General features: G+C 36.1%; 1 protein-coding gene across 11 annotated transcripts in view; it reads left to right on the forward strand.

Moving 5' to 3' along the window:
* The first annotated feature begins 7,335 nt into the window (after nucleotides 1-7,335).
* Nucleotides 7,336-24,492, forward strand: part of LOC6041453 (diuretic hormone receptor) — a 95,619-nt gene continuing 78,462 nt past the window's right edge. For 8 of the 11 annotated variants that reach the window (XR_005278282.1, XM_038260544.1, XM_038260543.1 and 5 more), the window contains exon 1: nucleotides 7,336-7,826. The gene's annotated coding sequence lies outside the window, so the exon portion shown is untranslated. The remainder of the gene's footprint in view (nucleotides 7,827-24,492) is intronic. The other 3 variants (XM_038260554.1, XM_038260552.1, XM_038260553.1) reach the window with 3 other exon arrangements.

Here is a 24,492-nt window from a genome sequence, read left to right on the forward strand (position 1 = left end):
TACCTTCATGTGAAAGCTTTTCTTGCGATCTTTCGATTGATGTATAGACCGGCTGTACATTTTTACGTTTTATATCAAGTTTTTAAAGAAAAACATTGACCCTTGAAATCCACAAATTCGGAACACTTTTTTCTTACGATGTAAACAAACTTTTTTTTCTCGCCAGGAGTACATATTTTTTACAAAATACTAACTTCACACTCTGAAACCAATAAAACACATGCTTAGTAATGTTTTATGAATGGTCTGATAACTTTTTTGTGAAAATATCAGTTAAATTCAGGTGTTCCACAACTGTGGGAGGCACAATAACATCCCACAATCATGGAACAGGCAATTTGGAGGCAGTATTTGCTGCTCTGGATAAAATAATCTTGAAATGCAGTTTTTTGTTGAAAAAGTACTACTTTTACTAGTGGAATAGCAAGATAATGTACAAATAAAGGTCCTAAAAATAGCAGGGTCGACAGAAAAGTTGCATTTGGCATCCTATTGACAAATTACCACCAAAGTGTTCCGAATTTGTGGGTGTTCCGAATATGTGGGATGACGTGTTCAGTTCATGCTGGAAAATCTCTGTACGATGAATGATGATGTGGGGGCGCCTACATTTATGCTTTGATGTACTTGTTAACAATGTACTCTAGGAAGTTTGCATGCTGGTGAGCTTTTTTTTTTTTGTCAAAAGTTTATATAGAAATTTTTAACAACCATTAACTCTTTTGTTATTTTTCAGGTTTCCCCACTGTCCGAGAATTCTTCCAATTATAACTCTATCTTTCATATTATGAATTTTCCCCAGAGAAATGTTCACCGGTGAAAGTGTGCCTGTCCTCATCTTCCGAAACTGATTTTTTTTTTTTTTTCAAATGAACAAAAAGAACATCGCCCAAATTTTCCCAAAGATTTCCACCAGTAGAAAGGTTCATATGAAATTCACAGATATGAATTCACTCACTGTCCGTGAATGCGTTAACCTGTTGCCGGGGTCAGGTCTGTGATCTGTGGGGACTTCGTAACGATTTCCCGATGATGATGATGATTGTGAATGTGACTGTCTCGGTGAGAGTCAGTTTGATGTCCGCAGGTATCAACATTATGTATGTGAGCCCACTCGGGTGAGTTGATGTTTGAACAGTGGTGAACCAGGGTGGATCATTATCACAATTGAGTTGAGGACTCCATTTTTCAATTCAATTCATTTTATTTACCGAAATAACAATTTTACAATTTGTGTGAATAACTGGTTCATAGAGATTTGGTGTTCCTTGCAACTATTTCCTTTTCAATAACCGTTTGGTAACAGAAGGTTCTTCAAATGCAATTAAACAACAACTAGGGAAAATTTGGCCAAAAAAACCTAGTGAGATCGAAACCTGGGGTAGGACTCCATTTTGAGCAGCTTTAAATGATAAATCTACTGACTGCTTAAAAAAAACAATGAACAAACAACAAACAACAAACAACAAACAACAAACAACAAACAACAAACAACAAACAACAAACAACAAACAACAAACAACAAACAACAAACAACAAACAACAAACAACAAACAACAAACAACAAACAACAAACAACAAACAACAAACAACAAACAACAAACAACAAACAACAAACAACAAACAACAAACAACAAACAACAAACAACAAACAACAAACAACAAACAACAAACAACAAACAACAAACAACAAACAACAAACAACAAACAACAAACAACAAACAACAAACAACAAACAACAAACAACAAACAACAAACAACAAACAACAAACAACAAACAACAAACAACAAACAACAAACAACAAACAACAAACAACAAACAACAAACAACAAACAACAAACAACAAACAACAAACAACAAACAACAAACAACAAACAACAAACAACAAACAACAAACAACAAACAACAAACAACAAACAACAAACAACAAACAACAAACAACAAACAACAAACAACAAACAACAAACAACAAACAACAAACAACAAACAACAAACAACAAACAACAAACAACAAACAACAAACAACAAACAACAAACAACAACAAAACACATTTTTTCAACTAATTTTCAATGTTCAAAAAGCATCGGAAAGAAGAAATCTTAAATTTTTACAAAATCTTAAGTTTGATCATTATACTTGTGACTATGCCAATGTTTGGGTTCAAACTTGGCCGTGCTTCAAACTTATATCCTCTTCTTTAAATAATTGTAGTGTGTATGATTAAATTTTGACAAACTATTTTGCAAATTAAAAAGGGTTTATTTTTTTAATGAAAAAAACACCAAAACAAAAAGAAACAGCTAATTCAAATATTAAAAAAAATTGGTAGTAGTGGTTTAAGTGACAATAACTTAAAAACGTTACTTAATCCACCTTTAGGTTGTTGGTGCCTTCCTCATATTCATAATGTCAATATATTCATTAACACTGGAACGCCCAACGCATGTCCAACTTACACGGACGCCCAAGCCTCCCAAAAAAGGTGGAACGGTAACTTCAACTCGCTGGTTCTCGAACTTTACTCAACCAATCGGGACGATTCTTGTTTCCAGTGATTTGTAAGAATGTCTAGATGATCCTCAAGTTTTGCAGAACTTGATTTGAAAAAATCTGTAATTTCTGTGACCGAAAACATCGTTCCACCTTTTTTAAAAACGACTGCCTCCGTGGAATGTTTGGCGATTTTTTTTTACACGTGAAAAAAAAAGTTGGAACGATGTTTTTGATCGCAAAAATTACAGATTTGATCGAATAAAGTTCTGCAAAGTTCTAGAATCATCTAGACAACCTAACAAATCACTGGAAAAAAGAATCATCTTGATTGGTTGAGTTAGGCCCGAGAACCAATGCATTGGTTGAGTTGAAGTTACCGTTCCAACTTTTTTGGAACCTTGAGCGTTGGAATGTTAAAAATAGCAACATTCCCCCTTAACATGTTTAACAAATCAACTTTATTACTCATTTCGTTTGATAGGGTTCGCAGACCTTCAATATTTCTGACTCATTGGCAAGGTCTGATAAAAAACCTATCCAACGATAGTTCACATGGAAGATTAAAACAATATTTCTATCACAATATCTGAAATCCGGCCTCCAAAAAGTGTACAAATAACACTTAAGTGCTAAAAATTTTTGATAGGGTTGTCAGATCCTCGATGCTTTAGGCACATTTGAATGGCCTTTCGATTATCTAACTAACGACAGGTCGCATGATGGACCCGGAAATCATTTTCATTGAAATATCTGAGATCCGGCATCCAAAAAGTGTTAAATAACACTTAAGTGCTAATGACTTTTGATAAGGTTGTAAGATCTTCAATGTTTTGGGCTCATTGGAAAGGTCTTTTTAATACCTTTCTGAAAATGTATAACATGATAGGTTTTCTTGCAAAAAACACCCTTTTTACAATCTTCCGGACATACGCCAAAATCGTTTTTTTAGCATAACTTTTGAAGTACTCTATTAAGATAAGTTCAGTGCTTCTGGGGACGCGCAGTCGTGTTTTTTTCGCGATAATTTCGTCTCTTTTGTGTGGCTGTTTGTGTGCATGGGGTGATTGGTCAGTATAATTGAATAATGCCATCATAAGTTCAGTGCTTCTGGGGACGCGCAGTCCTGTTTTTTCGCGATAATTTTCGTCTCTTTTGTGTGGCTGTTTGTGCGTAATGTTCCGTCAGTGCAAGCGGATGGTTGTGTTTGTGTGCAAAGTATCCTTTCTTCATCATCGCTGGTTGGCAGGCAATTTGACGGTTGAGTTCGTTAGTTTTACTGCATAAAATAATATTTTGATTCATCAAGAACGTTGTGTGGTGTGCGAGTCTTATTTTTGTGTTGAAAAGACCTTCCCATAGCTCCGTAGCTCGGAGGGCTCGACGTCGGTTGTTTATGTGTTAAGCCCTCTCCATAGCATCGTAGCTCGAGAGGCAACGATAATCAATACCTCATCTAGTTAACAGAAAGAAGATCGGAAGACATTTGATGGTTGAGTTCGTAGCATCGTTTCCGTAACAAATTTATGAATTAAATGGTTATATAATTAAGAATCAGACTACGCTATCATTGCAGCATTGCGTTTAACACCTCATTCTTTAAATAAACATTATTTGGCTTTATCTTTCCACAGCCGGCTGTCTAAGATGAAACCATTTCATTTAAAATTTAACAACAGCTAAACGGGAAATGTCTCATCCGCAGCATCCGATTGTTTGCCTTGAGAATAAAATATAGTATCTTTAAACAAACACTATGATTTTGGGTCGCATCATCATCTTCTATGATGAATCCTGACCAAACACCCTATCCTACTAACAAGTTTTCAGGTTCCTGGCGCTCGTGGGGTGTAAGCACAGAGTAAATCAGCTGCCCTAGTAGCAACCTGCGCTAACTAACATTCCCGTCCCTTAAAATCGAGGTCTACAAACTGACATGGCGGGCGCCGTTGGTGGCCAATGACTGTTACCTATTCGCAACTGATCTAGCTTTAGCAATCATGGTGTTTTATCTTTTCAGCGCATTCATACATGCTGTTGATAAGAGAAACACCACTAGATCGTCGAAGCCTATAATCAGTAGTGCTGAAAGGATATTACGGTTCTGTTCAGCAACGGAGGGGCAACCATGGGTGATCTCTCATGCTCATGCTCATGCTCATAACTTTTGAAGTACTCTATTAAACTTGCTGATTTTAAATAGAGACCTATGGGACCCCAAGACGGATCGAATAAGACTAATACGGTTAAAATCCGTTCATCCAGTCCGGAGATAATCGAGTGACAATTTTTTGTCCACCCATCTACACACATCAACACAGACATTTGCTCAGAACATGATTCTGAGTCGATATGTATACGTGAAGGTGGGTCTAGGTTGTCAAATCAAGCAGTTCATTTTTCGAGTGATTTTATAGCCTTTCCTCAGGAAGGTGAGGAAGGCAAAAAGGGTGACCATATTTTAAATACCAAGTAACAATTTTATTTTTATTGTAGTTTTGGAGAAGTTATGTAGAATTCGTGAGAAAATGTATGCGAGATGCGTTTTAGTCCCACATGCTGTGCTAAATAAGTGTTAAATCAGCAATAAAGCTAAAATGGATCACTTTAGGAGGTTAGCCAGAGAAAAATCAAGAGACATTATAATTTTATTGTGTACCATAAATTGGGTTGAGATTGATAGCCCGGGGTGACATTGATAGAAATTTGATTTGGCCACTAATTTGGATACATCCAATATAACCAGCGATGGAATAATCATCATCAAAAGAAAATCTTTGGATGTTCATCAAGAGAAAAAATCCGATGGGAGCATGGCTCTCCTCTCTCGCGCACGAAAGATCGGTAAAAAAAATCTAAAAAATCCTTTTGATTATTCGGCGGAACATCTTTTTCACTACTACACTTGCAAGGGTAACGTCACACGTCGAAAAATGACCTGTCACATTTTGTAGATGGGCAATGTGTGTAAACAAAGTGGAATAAAAACTTTTGAGTGGTGCTGACAAGGAAATTCACAAAAAAATCATCATCAGATCAGATATAACAGTCACATTTTTGCATATATGTTCGAAATTAAGGTAGCCCTTAGTGCTAATAAACTCAAAATTCTCAAAAATGTTGAGCTATGAAGTTGACGGGCATTTGAAAAACCTATCAAAGTCACCCCGGGCTATCAATGTTACCCCAGTTTACGGTACCTAAAAAAATCTTTATGAAGCTCTTCAATGCTCGAATAAAACTTTCTAGTTTGGAAAAGATTTTTGTAGCAACCTTTAGAAACTCCTGAAAGTTTTAGCAAAGCATGAAGCATTTATGAATGTTCTCTTAAAGAGAACCAAAAGCCTGTACAAAAAGGGAACAGCATGCTGATTTACTTGATTGAAGACAAATATTCTAATGCGAAATGGAATTCTAAAAGGCTTATGGTAGTTGATAATTCATCAAAACAATGTTTTAAAAAGAATCATACACCTGTCCAGTTGCTTTGCCGTCATATGTTTTGAAATATTTAAGAATTGACGATTTTTTGATCCATTTTTTTTTTTGCTGTACTTAACACTCAAACGCTCGGGTAGTCATTTGACCCCTATTTTTTTTCTTAAAAATCTCATAACTTTTGGTAGAATTGACCGAATTAGATGCTTCCGGTTGCAAAAGATCCAGATTTGTCTATATTTTGAACTGTCAGATGGGGGACAAATATGGTCCACTTTTACCGGAGATATTCCGGATTCCGTTGGGGTACCTCGGCCCTCCTATTTGGGGTTTTGGTCAAAAAAATAAAAACCATTGCACAGAACAATGCCGGAAATGATGCAAAACGCCAAGGCATCATTCTAATACATCATCCTGCATAGATACATGGCATGGCCTAGACCTTCGGGCACCGAAACAGGTTCCAACCGGAAACGGTTTACTGAGCTGATGTCGATTGGTGCCCAAATGAAACCGGTTCCGGTGCCTCGTAGGACTTTACCATGTAAATTATTTTTGCTAGATGATGTATTAGAATTATGCCTTGAAGTTTTGCATCATTTCCGGCATTGTTCTGTGCAATGGTTTTTGTTCTATTGACCAAAACCCCAAATAAGAGGGCCGAGGTACCCCAACGGAATCCGGAATATCTCCGGTAAAAGTGGACCATATTTGTCCCCCATCTGACAGTTCAAAATATAGACAAATCTGGATCTTTTGCAACCGGAAGCATCTAATTTGGTCAATTCTACCAAAAGTTATGAGATTTTTAAGAAAAAAAATAGGGGTCAAATGACTACCCGAGCGTTTGAGTGTTAACATAGGAATTTAATAGAAAAATAAAATATTTTTAAACGAGCCAATGTAGCTTTATTGCACAAACCGTTGTTTTTGGTACACATATTGTGAAATAAAAAGGTTGAATTTTGTAAGGTTGAAAATTTGTTTGGTTGCATATTACCTCTTTTTGAGTAATTTTTCCTTAACAAACGTGTAAAAATGTAAACCTGATGAAAATTTACCGTTCCTGATGAAATTTACCAGTGGCACAACAAGGCTTCTTGGACATAGGGAAGGCCCTTACAAAGTTAAGGGCATATACAAAAAAAGTAATCCGGGATCGAATAAAATGTGGGATCAATGTTGAAAATAAAAAAGACATGATTATATGACCGCTGAGTTCAACCAAACCATCATCAATTTTGCCCACCCAGCACCACCCTATTCCGCACTCACAAGTACTTACACCGGTATCCCCCCCCCCCCCCCACACACTCTAACTAACTCAGCTCCACCTCCTCCACCTTGCGTGGGATCCAACAAACACGGCGGTGCGCGCGGCGAGTGGGTTGAGATTGGTGATGCTGCTCTTATCAGCAGTTGCTGGATGACCGTCGAGGAATCTGCATACGGAGTGGCGGCAACGGCAGAACGCTTCTTCAAATCGCGACTGAGTTCGGTTTCTGGAGTAATTTTCGCGCGAAAGTTTCGGCGTTTAGTGTGAGTGAGTTGGGGTGTTAAGGTGGAGGCGTGTGCTCTTGTTTTCTTTTCTCTTTTTTTTCTCCTGACTCAAAGTGATCAGTTGTGCCAGAGGAGATTTGAGTCGAGGCAGTGACAGCTATACGACATTGAGTTGCGTCTCACTTGCGGCGAACAATTCCAGTCCAGATTATGCTTGAGGAGATAATTGGATTAACCGAGTGCGGGTGACCTTCTCCGTCTTCGTGGGTGGAGTCAAATTCTCAGTGAGAGATGAACTAGTTTTGGAAGTGAAATTTGAAAACTGTGGGCGGAAGAAGAATCAGCAATTGAAAGTTTGTGTGATATGTAGTAAAATAAAGTGATGAGTTGTTCAAGGTAAATTTGATTTGATTCAGTTTTAAAACTCCAAGCTTCTCTGAATCCAATGTTGTTGTTTATTCTTTGATTGATGGAGCCGCGTGATACTTTGTTTGTCTGAAATACATAAACATTACATGCTTAGCTTTTCAAACACCATGTTGATAGAAAGTACAGCGATAAACCTATTGCAGTGAAATGAATTGTTTAAAATTATTTTTTTTTAAATAAGCCTTCTTAAAAATCTGTTAGAAACATTTGATCTTTCCCTTTCAATCCATGCCCTTTTACTACAGTGCAACCCTGATTGTCCGAAAGTCTGCAAAGAAATATCGGATAATCGGATAATTTTTTATCGTCTAATTTTTGTTTTAATTTACTTTTTTAAATTAGTCAAATTGGAGAGATATTTTATTTTCGGCCACCATCATGGATTATATATTTCCAGCAAATAAAACAAATAGCCAATTCTTTATTTGTTTTTATTCAGATAACCTGGCGCCCAGGTTTGAGGTTTTAAAATAGGGCAAATTCGAATAAAATTCTGTTCCAGTTCCAGTTTAGCGATTTCAAAAAAAAAAAAAAAAAAAAATTAATAATATTATAATTTTATCTTCACATAAAGGCATTTTGTATCATTGGTTCTCTTATACAAGACTCGATAAAAAATTATCCAATTTCTTATCTTCAGCAAAAAATGTAGGTATGATGAGGATAATTCAGAAAAAAACAGTATTTAAAAAAAAAAATTAACTGTTTTCTGATAAAGGAAAATTGCCCAAAGCCGTAATTGTCTCAACAGCAGCATCCGTTTGCTTGCCTTGAGAATAATAACCTAACAGTAAACTTCATTTATGCCAATGGTCGTATTGCTTGCTTAGGGCGACTCCCAGACCTTTACCCATCACAACTACCAACTCCCCGCGACACTTACGCAACCTTGTTGTTTAAATTCGATCAAATTTGGTCAAACGGTCAGTTTGATCAAGTTCCACAATAGGGTTGGGAAAAAGAGCCTGCGGTTTCGCTACCTTTTTCTAATTAAGTTTGTATCAACACTTCCCGTGCTCCTAATCTTTATTCCTGCCCCGGTGAATGGTGGAGATGGGAGCGGCCGGCAATGGATGGCTTTCATGGTGCTGCCTGTCCTGTTCTGGTAGAATTGGTTTTAATTCCTTTAAATCAATTTCTAAGCAACCTGGACAAGACAATAATCACATATACATGACGAAATCCAGTCTGCAACCCGCTAAGATCACCATCTCCATGCGAATGCGAATGCGAAAGGAAAATTGCTCAAAGCCGTATTTTTTATTTCTTTAATTTTTTAAATGTTTTAGTTTACCCAAAATGGCAGCTTTTGAGCCACTGAAAAGTTTGGACTGTTTTTTTTATTATGATTTATTAAATATAATAAATAGTATACTTTAAACTTATTTCAAAAAAAATCGGTTTGGATCAAACAATTAAATTTGCAATCGAAAAGCAAAGTGTACCGTTTTCAAGTTAAAGCCGTTCAAGGGTTTGCTTCAAAATATAAACAAGTATGTTCTTTTTTTTCTGTGAGTTCATATTTTGAAGTTTCTTTTTTTCAAATTGCTGAGAAACTTCTCTAGAATTTTCCTTTTGAGGCCCAAATATCGAACAACAGCAAAGAATGTTATTTTGTTCAAAATATTATGATGATAAAAATTACATAAACATGCAACATTTTAAAAGGGATAAAACATGAATATTTGCCAAATAATATGATTTAACCCTTTTTGAAAAGTCATGATTTTAAAAATCAGAAAATATCGTTTTTCAATGAGTTGAGAAAATTTCACACAAAAGTTTTACTATCTAACATTGAAAATCTGATTAATGATTTCTTAGAAATCGAAAATTCATGGTCAATCGGATAGACCTTTCAAAAACTTATGTATGATTATTTTCATTCTTTGTAAGGCATCTCGGAAGGTAATGGTTGGATAAACAATGTCTAAAAAAGCAAATTGTAGATATTTTTTTCAGCTTTTCGAATATATTTTTTTCAAGAGACACATATATGAAAATTTCATTAAATTAAAAAAATACAATTTCGTTAAATAAATGAATAACTGAATGGTTCTAATCATAACGTACAACTTTGTCGAAGACACCAATTAGATCAGAAAACATCTTCTCAAGATACAGATTTTTGAATGTTTTCGTAGCACTTTACTATTATGGAGACTAGGGTGCCCAGAAATAATGACCCCCTGCTCCACAAGCGGAAAACGGGTTTCTGGGTTATTTTAAGCATCTGTGCAAATTTTGAGCGAAATTGATTGCGATTAACCCATTGATACCCGATTCTAAAATTGGTGAAAAAAATGTTTTTCATACATAAATGACTTTTTTAAATCGCTTATAACTTTTCAGGATCGAGTTTTACAGCTTTGGTATGTTCTACAAAGTTGTAGAGCATTTAATTTACAATGGGAATCTCACTTTTGGGAATATTTTGATGGAATTAGCGCACCCTGCAGACCACACCGTAAGAAAATTTGGTTTTCCATACAATTTTTTGGTTTTTCCCATATAAGCTTCACCTTCATATTTCCTTAATCATATTTGGCCCAGAGTCCTAAAATAGCTCAAGGAACAATATTCAGCTTGTGGAGCTAGGTTTTGAGAAAAAGTCCCATTTTCTGGGCACTTTAATGGAGTCTTGCATGAAGAAACTTATGATGGAAAATGGCTTTTTAAGGAATCATACAAATAATACTAAAGTTAAAATCAGGAATTTTATGTGAAATTCTTGAGATCTGCACACTTTTATGTGGTTCCAAAGTAACATTATTTTGGTCTACCGTCATCAAGGGTGAGATTGAGTCATACATAATTGAGCATTTTTAACCAATCTTACTCCCCAGACCCAATGCCACCCCTGCAATCGGATTTTTTCGTTTTTGTATTTGTTTTGAAATAAACTGTTTTTTTTTGTGAATTTTCTTCATTATAATCTAAAACTTTGCCGAAGACACTTCATCGATTAGCAAAATTTCTTCCCGAGATGAAGAATTTCGAATATTTACATAGGTACCATAACCATAGAGAAGCCAATTGAAGCACTTTTGAACTTCGTGCTTTTTTGCAGATTTACTGTATATAGTTTTGTCATTTTGAACCACGCTTCAAAACAACAAAATAAACCCAAAAAAAATCGATTGGAAATTGGTAATGAAACTGACAAAAAAAACTTGTACTATCATTCAACTTCAATCATTTGTGCATGTTTTCCGAGCTTCATTAAATTTTCCAGGAATCTGATATAAAATTCCACGGATTTTTTACATCCATTTTGAACGAGAAATAAAATCAATCATCCTCGATCGTTTGATGGAGATTTCCGAGCGTAAATTTAACCTGAACGGATAAATGGATGAAAGTATGCAACTTGTGCACTTTGCTGTCATCGATCATGACATAAAAGTGGGGAAACTTTTCCATCGTCACAAAAACCCACATGCTGCAGATTGTATGTATTTGAAAGGGCTTTGTCGTCTCACTTGACGTTGGCGTTAGGGACTTTATTTTTTTGTTGCTGTCAACTGTTCAATCTTTTTTGTTAGTGCTGGATTAACTCCCTACGTATCAAAACGATGTGAAAAGTTTATTTATTTTTTTGCAAAAATCTGTTTTTGACTTGAAATCCTGGTTTATAACTATGTTAAGGTAAAAGCCCACGTGGTACCAAAATCTAATGGTTCCGATGATATCCCATCAAAGCATTTCCCCCACACTCAGATTTCCCGCATTCTTCCAGAGAGGGAACCTATCAAGATGATTGAAAGTTCCGCAGCATTCCAGATTGCACAGCACAGCAAGCCATGAGAGATGGAATCTTTCAGCCAAAGCTTTACACATCTGGGGCAGCCGGTGGCAAAAAGCTTCTCGGAAATTTTCCTCGCACCAGGAGCTCAGCGCATGAGGAGAACAAAGCGAAAAACGGAAGTCAAACTTTCGCCGGCTTGCTTGGATCCTGCGGAGGGCTGGAAAAGCTTCACGAATGGAAAGTGCCACTGGCACGCACGTGAAAGCCACGTGGGGTGGGTCAAAGTTTGGCAGGGATAGAGAGAGGGTGGAAGAGTCTGTGCGTTCAAGCGTTGCAGACCTTTGCGCAAGGAAGTTGAGGACAAAGTTTTGATTGAATTTGAAGTGATCTGCTGCGGCGATTCGTTATTCATGCGAAGTGATGGAGTTTGAACGGATTGAATTGAGGGTGAATCAGGATTGTTAACAGAGTTATTGTTTTAAAAAACAAAGTTGACTTTATAGCTGTCGGCCACTATTGCTAGTACCAACCACTAGTGTCTTCCTTTTATCTACAAGGACTTCGCCTCCCTGGGCTCCTAAGTGTTTGAGTACGGCACGGACAACGGCGCCGGATACCCATATTTATACAAAGAATTTTAGAGCACCCGCCGCGGGATTCGAGCCAGCAACCTCTGGATTGGGAGTCCAGTGCGCGGTCCGATTGATCCACACGGGCGGGATTGTTTTAAACTTATCAATAAATCTTTGTATTCCATAACATCGTTATAAAAAAAATATTAAAACTATAATTTAGTCCAGACCCGATTATACGAAACCTGGATTGTCCAACGTTTCGATTATCCAAAGTTCGATTATCCGGAGTTCGAAAATCAATATGAACTTTTTTTTTTTTTTTTTTTTATTTGATTTGATGAGATAACCAACAGGGCCACAAGGATGACCTATGTAGCGGTTGCCTAGAATTACAGTGGCTCAGACTTAAAAGAAGCATCTTCAAATTACTGCCGTATGAAGGGCCAAAAGGGGGTGGTTGGACGCGAACAAGCAAAATCACTCACGGTGTCCTCAGGGGAAGAGAATCTCCTTCCGACAGTAACCTCCAATAACTCCGAAAAAAGTCTGACAAAGCTGGAAAACAGGGCTCGCACCCTGTTGGGGGCCTAAAAGGGCGCGGCAGACAGCTGGAAACTGACAGAAGTCAATAAGTGCAGTAATTAAACAATCCTTAAGAATTGTTCATTTAATACACTATTTTCCCCTTGCGACGTAGTTCTGGTCTTCCACTATCCACGTCCAGTTTCCGCCATTACAGCATACTGTCCACTGCCCTGATGCTCCCTCCCCAATCCCCGGCTTTGGTTCTAACTACTGATAAAAAGGAAAATCATAGATGAGAAAAGGTCAATGCGGATGGAGAGCAAATCGAGCTCAGTATCCCCTCACAAAGACTGGTAGTAAGTGTGAAAAAGCGGTGAAAATAGAAAGAAAGACAAGAAGAAAAAAGGAAAAGATAGTGTGTCAATGCGGATGGATCGATGATCCCCTCACAAGGAAATAAAAGAAACAGAAGTTAGGGAGAGAAAAAGAAGAACAGAAAATCAGTAAAAAGAAATAGTAAATGCGAATGGAGGGCAAATTGCAATCTCCGCTCACAAAGATATAAAAAATATTCAACAATTAATTTGAAATGATAGAAATGTTGTCTTAAATGGAATGAGTGTATGTCAGTGTAAATAAAAGAATATTCTGATATTCAAAATGGAAAGATCTCACCAAATCAGGAATCTTTGACTTCAGCCCATTTGATCGTTTCGTGTCACATGTCGTCACATTTTGCCAGAATCTTCAAATGTTCAAGGTTGAAATATCCAAAATCCATCTGCAGTCCCTGCAGCTCATCTGGTACGTACTGCACGATCGACTGCATGCATCACCCGTTAGATGGTCATCACTCGGCAATTTCTTCTGCTGCTAGGATTTGTGGCGCTTATGCAAATGGGAAGCAGTTCTTGGAACGAACTGCTGAAACCATCCCTCAAACAAATGCAGGCTGTTCACTGAATTCGGGCTGCACCAGGCTAGAACCACAAAATGTCTTCGCCGATGGTCGCTGTTTTTAGTTGTCTCTTCCTTTCCGCTAACGACAAACCGTGAAATTTTTTTTTCAATTTCACCGAAACTACCAGTAATTCTCTTCTGCCACTTCCTGGTATGGATGGCCAACGGAACAGGTGAAGAAATTCCCGTAAATTCACTTATAATATCACAATGTCGAAAAAAATAATTTGAAATTGAAGGACAAAAACATGACGCAGCAAAAATTTTCCACGCCCGCGCGCTCCGATTACTACGATCATCACTCGAAAAAAAAATCAATATGAACTTTTATGTAAATAACAAATTAGTTTTATTTATTTTTTCTTTTTTTTCGCTCAAATGCAATTGCAGAAATTGACAATTTTGGAGTCATGTTTGAGTTGGTGGTATTATAACCTTTAATCAACCTAGTTAGCTTAATAAGTTTTAAGATTTAATTTTCAAACCGAAGATTTAAGGTTTAATGATTTTTGATGAATTCTGTCAAAATTAAATTTTAAATTGGAGCAATTTTCGCCGAATTCCGGTAATGAATTTTATTTATATTCGTAACAGTTACTTTGTTTTGCAGAAGAAAAAGATTGGCAACAACCCTTCCAAAAAATATTTCAAAATTATATATCAACGCGGTGGATTTTCTTGAAATAATTCGAACTGTCAAAAATCCACCAAAGCATCTACCACATTGATCACACAAAAAACTGTGGTAGAAAAGTATCCACCGGAATCAAATTAACAATGCAACTCTGGATTTTTAAATTTGGGAAATATGTATTTTTTTCGAAGGGATTGAAAAGTTTCACGATTGCGTTTTTTAACTTCGAAAATCTTTTTTTTTACGGCAACTTAAATAAACCTAACTTTATCAATTACCACTGTATCTCAACTACTAATTATCTTTTTTTTTATAAACGAGAATCATATGGAATTTATCTGTTTTTTGAATAAATAAACATTTTCAGAAATGGACAATGATGGATAAAACTTTAAAAAAAGCAATATTATTCCCAAGTTTGCTCTTATTTTAGCTTAAAACAGGTTTTTTTTTTTAAAATGATTTTATCAAAAAAATTAAAAAAAAATTTTAAAAATAAATTGAAATTAAAAATTTGTAATAACATTACAAAATGAAGTTAAATATTGAGCAATTCTCTACCAAAACCGGAAATGGGTTTTATTAGTATTTTTTGATTTGGCTCAAACTTTGTGGGGGCCTTCCCTATGACCAAATAAGCTATTTTGTGTCATCCATACAAGTTTCCATACAATTTTGGCTGCTGTCCATACATAAATGGTAAGTAAATATTCAAACAGCTGTAACTTTTGAGTAAATTTTCTGATCAATTTAGTGTCTTTGGCAAAGTTGTAGGTATTGTTGAGGACAATTGACGTATTTTTTATTTTCGAGATTTTTTGATATGTTTTAAGGTACAAAAATCCGCAACTATTGAGCCATAGAGAAACATAGAGAGAATCTGCAGCCGAGTTATGATTTTTTGAAAAAATAGTGATTTTTGCGCTTAAAGAAAAAGAAATACGAAAATTTTAGTTTTATAAGTCGGACCATTAGTTGCTGAGATATCGGCATTAGAAAATGGTGGGTTGTTTTGGAGACTTAGAAAATGTCTTCTGGACAATTTTATAGCAAATTTTCTCAATCTTCTATCTATATATATAAAAAATTTCGACGGTTTTGTTCGAACGCGAATCAGTTCAATACGGAGCGTCGGATCTAGGTGCTCTTTGCTGCGTTGGGTTCGTATAAGCCCAAGGAAGGTTCTTACGCCAAAAAGTTACAACTTTGTCCAATCTGGAACCGATTCCGGAGAATCTGCAGATTGTAAGGGAAAAGTTACGTAAACTCAAATTTTGATCACAGGAGGCTGAATAGGCAACAAAGTAAAAACGTCAACAAACTAAAAAAGGGCAGAACGAAGTTTGTCGGGTAAGGCTTGTTTTTCAAAAAAACTTTTTTGGAAATGGTCATGGTCACTATTTTTAAAAATCGAAAAACTGCAAATATTTCGCTAAAATCAAACTTCCGGTGGCTTTATCTTGAAAACAGAGCCCTTTATAAAAAAATCTGTAAAGTAACAGTAAGTTAACAAAAAAAAATACGTCAAATTTGTATTTGCATGAGATTCCGAATTTTTCCAAAAATCACTATTTTTTCAAAAATTTATAACTCAGCGGCAGATTTTTTGACCATGTTTCTCTATGGCTCAAAAGTTGCGGATTTTTATCCCCTAAAACATATAAAAAAATCTCGAAAATCAAAAAATACGTATTTTGGGAAATTGAGTTTTAGTGAAAAAAAAAGTTGATTAAAAAATGTGCAATTTTTTTTCCGTGTACCTATTTTTTTTCTCAATAGTCCTCAACAATACCTACAACTTTGCCTAAGACACCAAATTGATCAGAAAATTCACTCAAAAGTTACAGCTGTTTGAATATTTACATACCATTTTTGTATGGACAGCGGCCAAAATTGTATGGAAACTTGTATGGATGAATCAATGGCACAAAATAGCTTATTTGGTCATAGGGAAGGCCCCCACAAAGTTTGAGCCAAATCAAAAAATTCAAAAAAATAAATGGTCGAAATCGGTCGATTTCGTAGAGAGTTGCTCTATTTTATTGAAATGATTGCACCTAACCTCAAAATTAAAAATTAAAACCATGACTTGGTGAAGAATAATTTTTAGCATTCTTGGCTTGCTAAAAAATTATCGAATTTTTGAAAATTTTCGATGTACAAAATCGCAAAAAAAATCGTCTAATCTTACATTTTTTGAAAACAAAGGATTGCATGTCAACTGAACTAATGTAAAATTAATTTTAATACACGTTCTTCATTTAAATGTTGGGCCTGTTATTTCAATTTTGTATGTCGAAGCTATAGAAGTCAGAACATATGACAAAAATTTGCTTTGGGTAATTCTCCGCCAACTCACACAGCAGTTGCCCCGACCCCTCTTCGATTTGCGTGAAACTTTGTCCTAAGGGGTAACTTTTGTCCCTGATCACGAATCCGAGGTCCGTTTCTTTGATATCTCGTGACGGAGGGGCGGTACGACCCCTTCCAGTTTTGAGCATGCGAAAAAAGAGGTGTTTTTCAATAATTTGCAGCCTGAAACGGTGATGAGATAGAAATTTGGTGTCAAAGGGACTTTTATGTAAAATTAGACGCCCGATTTGATAGCGTACTCAGAATTCCGAAAAAACGTATTTTTCTTCGAAAAAAACACTAAAAAAGTTTTAAAAATTCTCCCATTTTCCGTTACTCGACTGTAAAAATTTTTGGAACATGTCATTTCATGGGAAATTTAATGTGCATTTCGAATCTACATTGACCCAGAAGGGTCATTTTTTCATTTAGAACAACATTTTTCATTTTAAAATTTCGTGTTTTTTCTAACATTGCAGGGTTATTTTTAAGAGTGTTACAATGTTCTACAAAGTTGTAGAGCAGACAATTACAAAAATTTTGATATATAGACATAAGAGGTTTGCTTATAAACATCACGAGTTATCGCGATTTTACGAAAAAAAAAGTTTTGAAAAAGTTACTTTTTGCGTTTCTCTTTGTTTTGTCGTCCGTGTCTGTCGCGGGTGACCATGAACGGCCATGATCGATGACGACCAACTTTTTTTCGTAAAATCGCGATAACTCGTGATGTTTATAAGAAATTTTAAAATGAAAAATTTTGTTCTAAATGAAAAAAATGACCCTTCTGGGTCAATGTAGATTCGAAATGTACATTAAATTTCCCATAAAATGACATGTTCCAAAAAATTTTACAGTCGAGTAACGGAAAATGGTAGAATTTTTGAAACTTTTTTAGTGTTTTTTTCGATGAAAAATACGTTTTTTCGGAATTCTAAGTACGCCATCAAATCGGGCGTCTAATTTTACATAAAAGTCCCTTTGACACCAAATTTCTATCTCATCACCGTTTCAGGCTGCAAATTATTGAAAAACATGTCTTTTTTCGCATGTTCAAAAATGGAAGGGGTCGTACCACCCCTCCGTCACGAGATATCAAAAAACGGACCTCGGATTCGTGATCAGGGACAAAAGTTACCCCTTAGGACAAAGTTTCACGCAAATCGAAGAGGGGTCGGGGCAACTTTTACCCCTTTAACATGTTTTTATAATTCTTTTTTTATGTGTTCTGGTAGTCTTTGATCAATTTAAACGAAAAACGATTAAATTTTATACACTTCAACTACTAATATTCAGCTAGACAAATTAAAAATGCTCATATTCTGAAATGTTTTTTTTTTAATCAAAGCATTCTTTTTTTCAACACCATGTCAACATTGTCTCGTAACCATACGGTTTTATACATTGTCTTTATCCCTCCTTAGCCCCCGGAGTTCACGGGATATAGAACAGCTGGAAAAATGAGCTTCATATTGTCGTGATCGTGCTACCTTGTCGCGCGTGCATTTTGGGCCAAATTGAGTTATTGTGACCTTTATAGTTCCACAGAACTCGATTTCAATCGATATTTAATGCTGTAAAAAAACCCTTACAATGATGTATTATACATAAGTTTTTAGTTGCGAATAGATCATGCTATCTTGTCACACCCTGCAAGAGCGATAATTGGCCAAAAGGAATTTAGGCAGAAGCTGGACTCTTGCAACCAAATTCAAATTCATATGACAAGATAGGACGATCACGACGAATATGAGAGGGAACAAGGATCAACACGGTATCCCAGTAAAAGCACGTCAGCTGTCGGTGTAATGATGCCCTAACATACTCGTTCCACACTTTTGAGAGTTTTTCCTCACAAAAAACGGGAGCAACAGACAATGATGGTGTGTGTTTACTTTTAAGGTGGGTTGTGGGAAATGTGTGCACCTAAAGTGCATTTGTCGTTTTTACTTTATAAGGATGCACAACTTGGGAGTAGTTCCAGTAAGGGCAGGTAAACATTGGAAAAAAACGGCGGAGATGATGTTTATCCACGTCTTCATGCATAAAATGAGGGAAAATATGAGGCTACGATTATGACGCTGGTGAGAGGAACTTTTTACTCTGGGAAATTGCTTTGGTAAACTTGGATGAAGTCAACCAATCTAATCGAAAAGTTGTCGAATCTGATCATTTTCACATAGTCTAATTCAAACTGCTGCAAATAGGACTTTGTAACGATTGAACTCAAACTGGTTCCCCGAAGTGGGGAACAAACGCGATGCAAATTGCCTGATCTTTCCTGCTCTATTTACACAAACTGTTTTGTTATTTGCCTCGGGTGGTATGAATCATGATTGATAACGACACAGGTCTGATTGAATTTAGAAGAGTGTTGTTGATTGCCGAGCGGTGAATAAATTTTCCAAACTGATTTCCTGCGCTTGTAAACAGCACTGACTGCATCAAACCAAACCAAAGTCGGAAGGAATGTTGATTGCTTTGCTATAGCTGGGAATCAATTTCCTGTTCGGTTAAAGGTCAATTGATGCGGTGTTTCTTGGACTGAATGAGAGAGAAACAGTTGTTCAAACAACGTCTTACTGAATTTGATCCAAAAATATCACTTTCCAGTTTTTTTTTTTTTTTAATTTATATTTATTCAGTTTTTCTTTTCCATGTACATTCATTCAGTTAAAATATTATTGAGTGTCCAATCACAATCGATGACTTTTCACCTCAATTTTAAATACTAGCAACTTTCATTTATTCATGAAATATTGTAGCTTTCGCTATTCAGTGATTTCAAATGTAGGAGGTCCTACATGTACAAAAGGGAAAAGGGATACCTTAAAACTAACTTATAAACTATATAAAGAGCTGATCAATGCAGCTGAAGACTGCAATGATTTTTGTCGAAATGCATCAATTATCTTATTGGACATAACATCCAAAGTGTCAACTTCGGCTAATTGATGAAGTTCACTGGTGCTGAACCAGGGAGGAAGTTTCAGAATCATTTTCAGAATTTTGTTCTGAATCCTCTGAAGTTTTTTCTTCCTGGTTAGGCAACAGCTTGTCCAGATCGGCACAGCATAAAGCATGGCAGGTCTGAAAATTTGTTTATAAATTAACAGTTTATTCTTGAGACAAAGTCTAGAATTCCTGTTTATAAGTGGATACAAACATTTAATATATTTGTTACATTTAACCTGGATACTTTCAATGTGATCCTTGTAAGTAAGGTTTTTGTCAAAAGCAAGTCCAAGATATTTCACTTGATCCTCCCACTTTAAATTTACCTCATTCATCTTTATAATGTGATGTTTTTTTGGTTTAAGAAAATCAGCCCTTGGTTTGTGAGGGAAAATAATAAGTTGAGTTTTTGCAGCATTTGGAGTAATTTTCCATTCTTTCAAATAAGAATTGAAAATATCCAAGCTTTTTGTAATCTTCTTGTGATGACACGAAGGCTTCTACCTTTGGCGGAGATGCTTGTATCATCAGCAAAAAGTGATTTCTGACATCCTGGGGGCAAATCAGGCAAGTCAGAAGTAAAAATATTGTATAAAATTGGACCCAAAATGCTTCCTTGAGGGACGCCAGCACGTACAGGTAGTTGATCAGATTTGCTGTTCTGATAACATACCTGCAGAGTACGATCCGTCAAATAATTTTGAATAATTTTCACGATGTAAATCGGAAAATTAAACCTTTTCAATTTCGCAATCAAACCTTTATGCCAAACACTGTCAAATGCTTTTTCTATGTCTAGAAGAGCAGCGCCAGTAGAATAGCCCTCAGATTTGTTGCTTCGAATTAAATTTGAAACTCTCAACAACTGATGAGTAGTTGAATGCCCAAGGCGAAATCCAAACTGCTCATCAGCGAAAATTGAATTTTCATTGATGTGTGTCATCATTCTATTAAGAATTATTCTTTCGAATAATTTACTAATAGATGAAAGCAAACTAATGGGCCGATAGCTTGAGGCTTCAGCAGGATTTTTATTTGGTTTCAAAATCGGAACTACTTTGGCATTTTTCCAACTACTGGGAAAATATGCCAAATCAAAACATTTGTTGCAAATTTTGACCAAGCTACTTAAAGTTGCTTCAGGTAATTTTTTAATTAAAATGTAAAAAATGCCATCCTCACCAGGGGCTTTCATATTTTTAAATTTTTTGATAATAGATTTTATTTCATTCAGATCCGTATTAAAAACATCATCTGATGAAAACTCTTGTTCAACAATATTCTGAAATTCTATTGAAATTTGATCTTCAATAGGACTCAAAACATTTAAGTTGAAATTATGAGCACTCTCAAACTGCTGAGCAAGTTTTTGAGCTTTCTCCCCATTAGTTAATAGAATATTATCACCATCTTTTAAAGAAGGGATTGGTTTTTGAGGTTTCTTAAGAACCTTTGAAAGTTTCCAAAAAGGTTTGGAATAAGGTTTAATTTGTTCGACATCTCTTGCGAACTTTTCATTTCGCAGGAGAGTGAATCTGTGGTCAATAACCTTTTGCAAATCTTTTTGAATTCGCTTCAGTGCAGGATCACGAGAACGTTGATACTGTCTTCGGCGAACATTTTTCAGACGAATCAGAAGCTGAAGATCGTCATCAATAATGGGAGAATCAAATTTGACTTGAACTTTAGGAATAGCAATATTCCTAGCATCCAAAATTGCATTAGTTAAAGATTCCAAGGCTGAATCAATATCAGCTTTGGTTTCTAAAACAAAATCATGATTTAAATTATTCTCAATATGATGCTGATACCTGTCCCAATTAGCTTTGTGGTAATTAAACACAGAACTATTGGGTCTGGTAACTGCTTCATGAGAAAGTGAAAATGTTACTGGAAGGTGATCAGAATCAAAATCAGCATGAGTCACTAAAGAACCACAATACTGACTTTGATTTGTCAAAACCAAATCAATTGTTGATGGATTTCTAACAGAAGAAAAGCAAGTTGGCCCATTCGGGTATAAAACCGAATAAAGACCAGAAGTGCAATCTCTGAATAGAATTTTACCATTGGAATTTACTTTTGAAGCAGGCCAAGGATTGATACCTAAGAGCATGCAATGGCATTGACCTTGTTGCGTGCTCTTCGGTTGACGTCCACGTAAGGAACATCCTGGAAGGAGCGCAACTAACTACATCCGTAGTTCTGTTAGATCATCCGAATTATCTTGATCAGAACAGTATAGCTCTGGTTCCTTGCGAGTGTCCTATTTTCTTACCTCCACGTTGGCTTGGTTTTCATGATGACCTAGCTGGTGGCCTGTGGAAACGGATCGTAAACCTTTGACCAGCGAGGGTCAGAGTCGAGACGGCTAAAAGAAAGGGGCGCGACAATGTGGGAAAGGGAAGTAATTTGTGATTGTAGACGGTATTGTTTTGATTCGCAGTATGTTGAGTCAACTGCTGTGGATGTACCTGAACGTCGCAGAACGGGGTTTCTCTCCTTTCCATTTCCAGCTACCATCTATCTCCTGTTTTTATTTTGCTCTACTGATTCGTACTTCTTCACTAATTCCTCTGTTTACCATTTTGGTTTTGATTTATTAACTCTTGATTCTCGTATCTCTCAATGCTTGCACTCTTTTTTTCTTCCAAATAATGCTGCTTTAACAAACTGTGTGTTTTCTTTAGAATAAACCTTCCCTAATGTACTAGTAATACAAAGTCTATTTATCATTTGCCTATTCTTTGTTGATTTCCTTCTTTATTTATTTATTTGATTAATTTTTTATCTAGTCCATCATAACAATAATCTAAGCTTGTTTGTTATCTCTATTTATTAACTATTGCCTATTTCTAGATCTACTACATCAAGCTTATAGTTTTTACTTTTTTACATACAATTATGATTCTCTTACTAATGATTCTTTATAAAGTATATTCTCCTTTACTGTCTATTGTTTTCAACCTTCACCCTTTTGTTCTAACAAGTGAGGTTCAAGCCCTTACTCAATTTATAGAATGATTGAAGGATTAACACAAATATTACTATTGTACTTTTGGTAAACTTTTGAATAACATGCTTAGGTTCAAAACATTGTAACAAAACACCGCGACAGAAGAAATAGCAACAGATAAACACGACTCAACACTAGGAAAAACTTCAGGAGAAAACAATACACAGTAAATAACAATTAGTTTTTGAATTCAAACTAAAATAAAACAGTTTTTGCTTTAATGAACGTTGATAGGCACACTATAAATGGTTAGGCGCTTATACTTACATCAAACCCTACGTAATGTACCACCCCCGGCCGAGTTAAAATGCGTAACCGGAAAAGAAGGTGTGCATGCCTGGCACGAACACTCAAAGCGTGTTCTAGCGTGCTGCTCGTACTGACTCAGAGCAAGGGTGAGATGTAGGTGTAAGGGCAGTGCGTGTTCGTCGGGAACCTGGTGCATAAGATCGGTCAAGGCCCGTTCTTACACTGAAAATTGCGAATTGCGAATTGCGAATTGGAATTTACTTTTGAATTATTCCAAGATTGGTGTTTGGCATTAAAATCACCGATGATCAAAAATCGAGATCTATGCCGAGTAAGTTTATTCAAATCCCCTTTGAAATAATTTTTATTTTCCCCAGTGCATTGGAAAGGCAAATATGCAGCTGCAATCATAATTTTCCCAAAAGAAGTTTCAAGTTCAATGCCCAAACTTTCAATAACTTTCAACTTAAAGTCACGTAACGTGCTATAAGTCATACTACGGTGGATAACTATTGCAACTCCACCGCCATTTCGATTCATTCTGTTATTGGTTATAACTTTATAATCTGGATCACTTTTCAAATAAGTGCCAGTTTTTAAAAATGTTTCGGTTATAACAGCAACATGCACGTTATGAACTCGTAAAAAGTTGAAAAATTCATTTTCTTTCGCTTTTAAAGAGCGAGCATTAAAATTCATAATATTGATGGAATTACTTAGATCCATGATTAAACTTCAGGGTAAGAACAACATCATTCGCGAATTTTAATCCAATCTGGATTGCTTCCATCATGGATGTAGCATTACTCATTGTTTGAATCAAACCAAACAGTGAGTTTTGCAAAAAAGTCATTTTTTCAAACGTAACATCGCCGAGATCAGAAGATCCCAAAGCGTTGCCAGCAGAAAAATTTTCAAATGAAATTTGAGGTACCTGCCCAATTTGAAAATTGGTAGAGGATTTAAAATTCGTGGATGAACCCGAACCCGAAACGACGTTGGCATAAGAAATACCATTGCTGTTACCTAACTTTTCCATGGTAGGGGTATTGTTCGAGTGAGACATCACGAACGTTTGATTTAAAGATGCAGGTAAAACCTGACTTTGAGAAAATTTCGGTTTGGATTTCGGCTGATGCTTAGCACGAGAATCCAAAACCTTTTTTCTGATGGGGCAATCCCAGAAATTAGATTTGTGATTTCCACCACAATTTGCACATTTAAATTGGGTGACTTCTTTCACGGGACAATTGTCCTTGTCGTGAGAAGAATCCCCGCAAACCATGCATTTTGGAATCATGGCGCAATGATCAGTACCGTGACCGAATGCCTGGCAACGCCGGCACTGGGTCAGATTCTGGCCATTACCGCCATGTTTCTTAAAATGCTCCCACTTTACCCGTACATGGAACAAAAACTGTACTTTGTCCAAAAGTTTCAAATTGTTGATTTCATTTCTGTTGAAATGAATCAGATAAAATTGTGAAGTCAAACCAAAGCGAGAAATATTCCCGTTTGATTTTTTCTTCATTACTTGGGATGGGGCAAAGCCAAGCAACACCTTAAGTTCGTTTTTGATCTCATCCACCGACAAGTCGTTGGAGAGACCTTTCAGGACC

The sequence above is a fragment of the Culex quinquefasciatus genome, chromosome 3 (genome assembly GCF_015732765.1).
Source record: "Culex quinquefasciatus strain JHB chromosome 3, VPISU_Cqui_1.0_pri_paternal, whole genome shotgun sequence".
Lineage (NCBI taxonomy): Eukaryota > Metazoa > Arthropoda > Insecta > Diptera > Culicidae > Culex > Culex quinquefasciatus.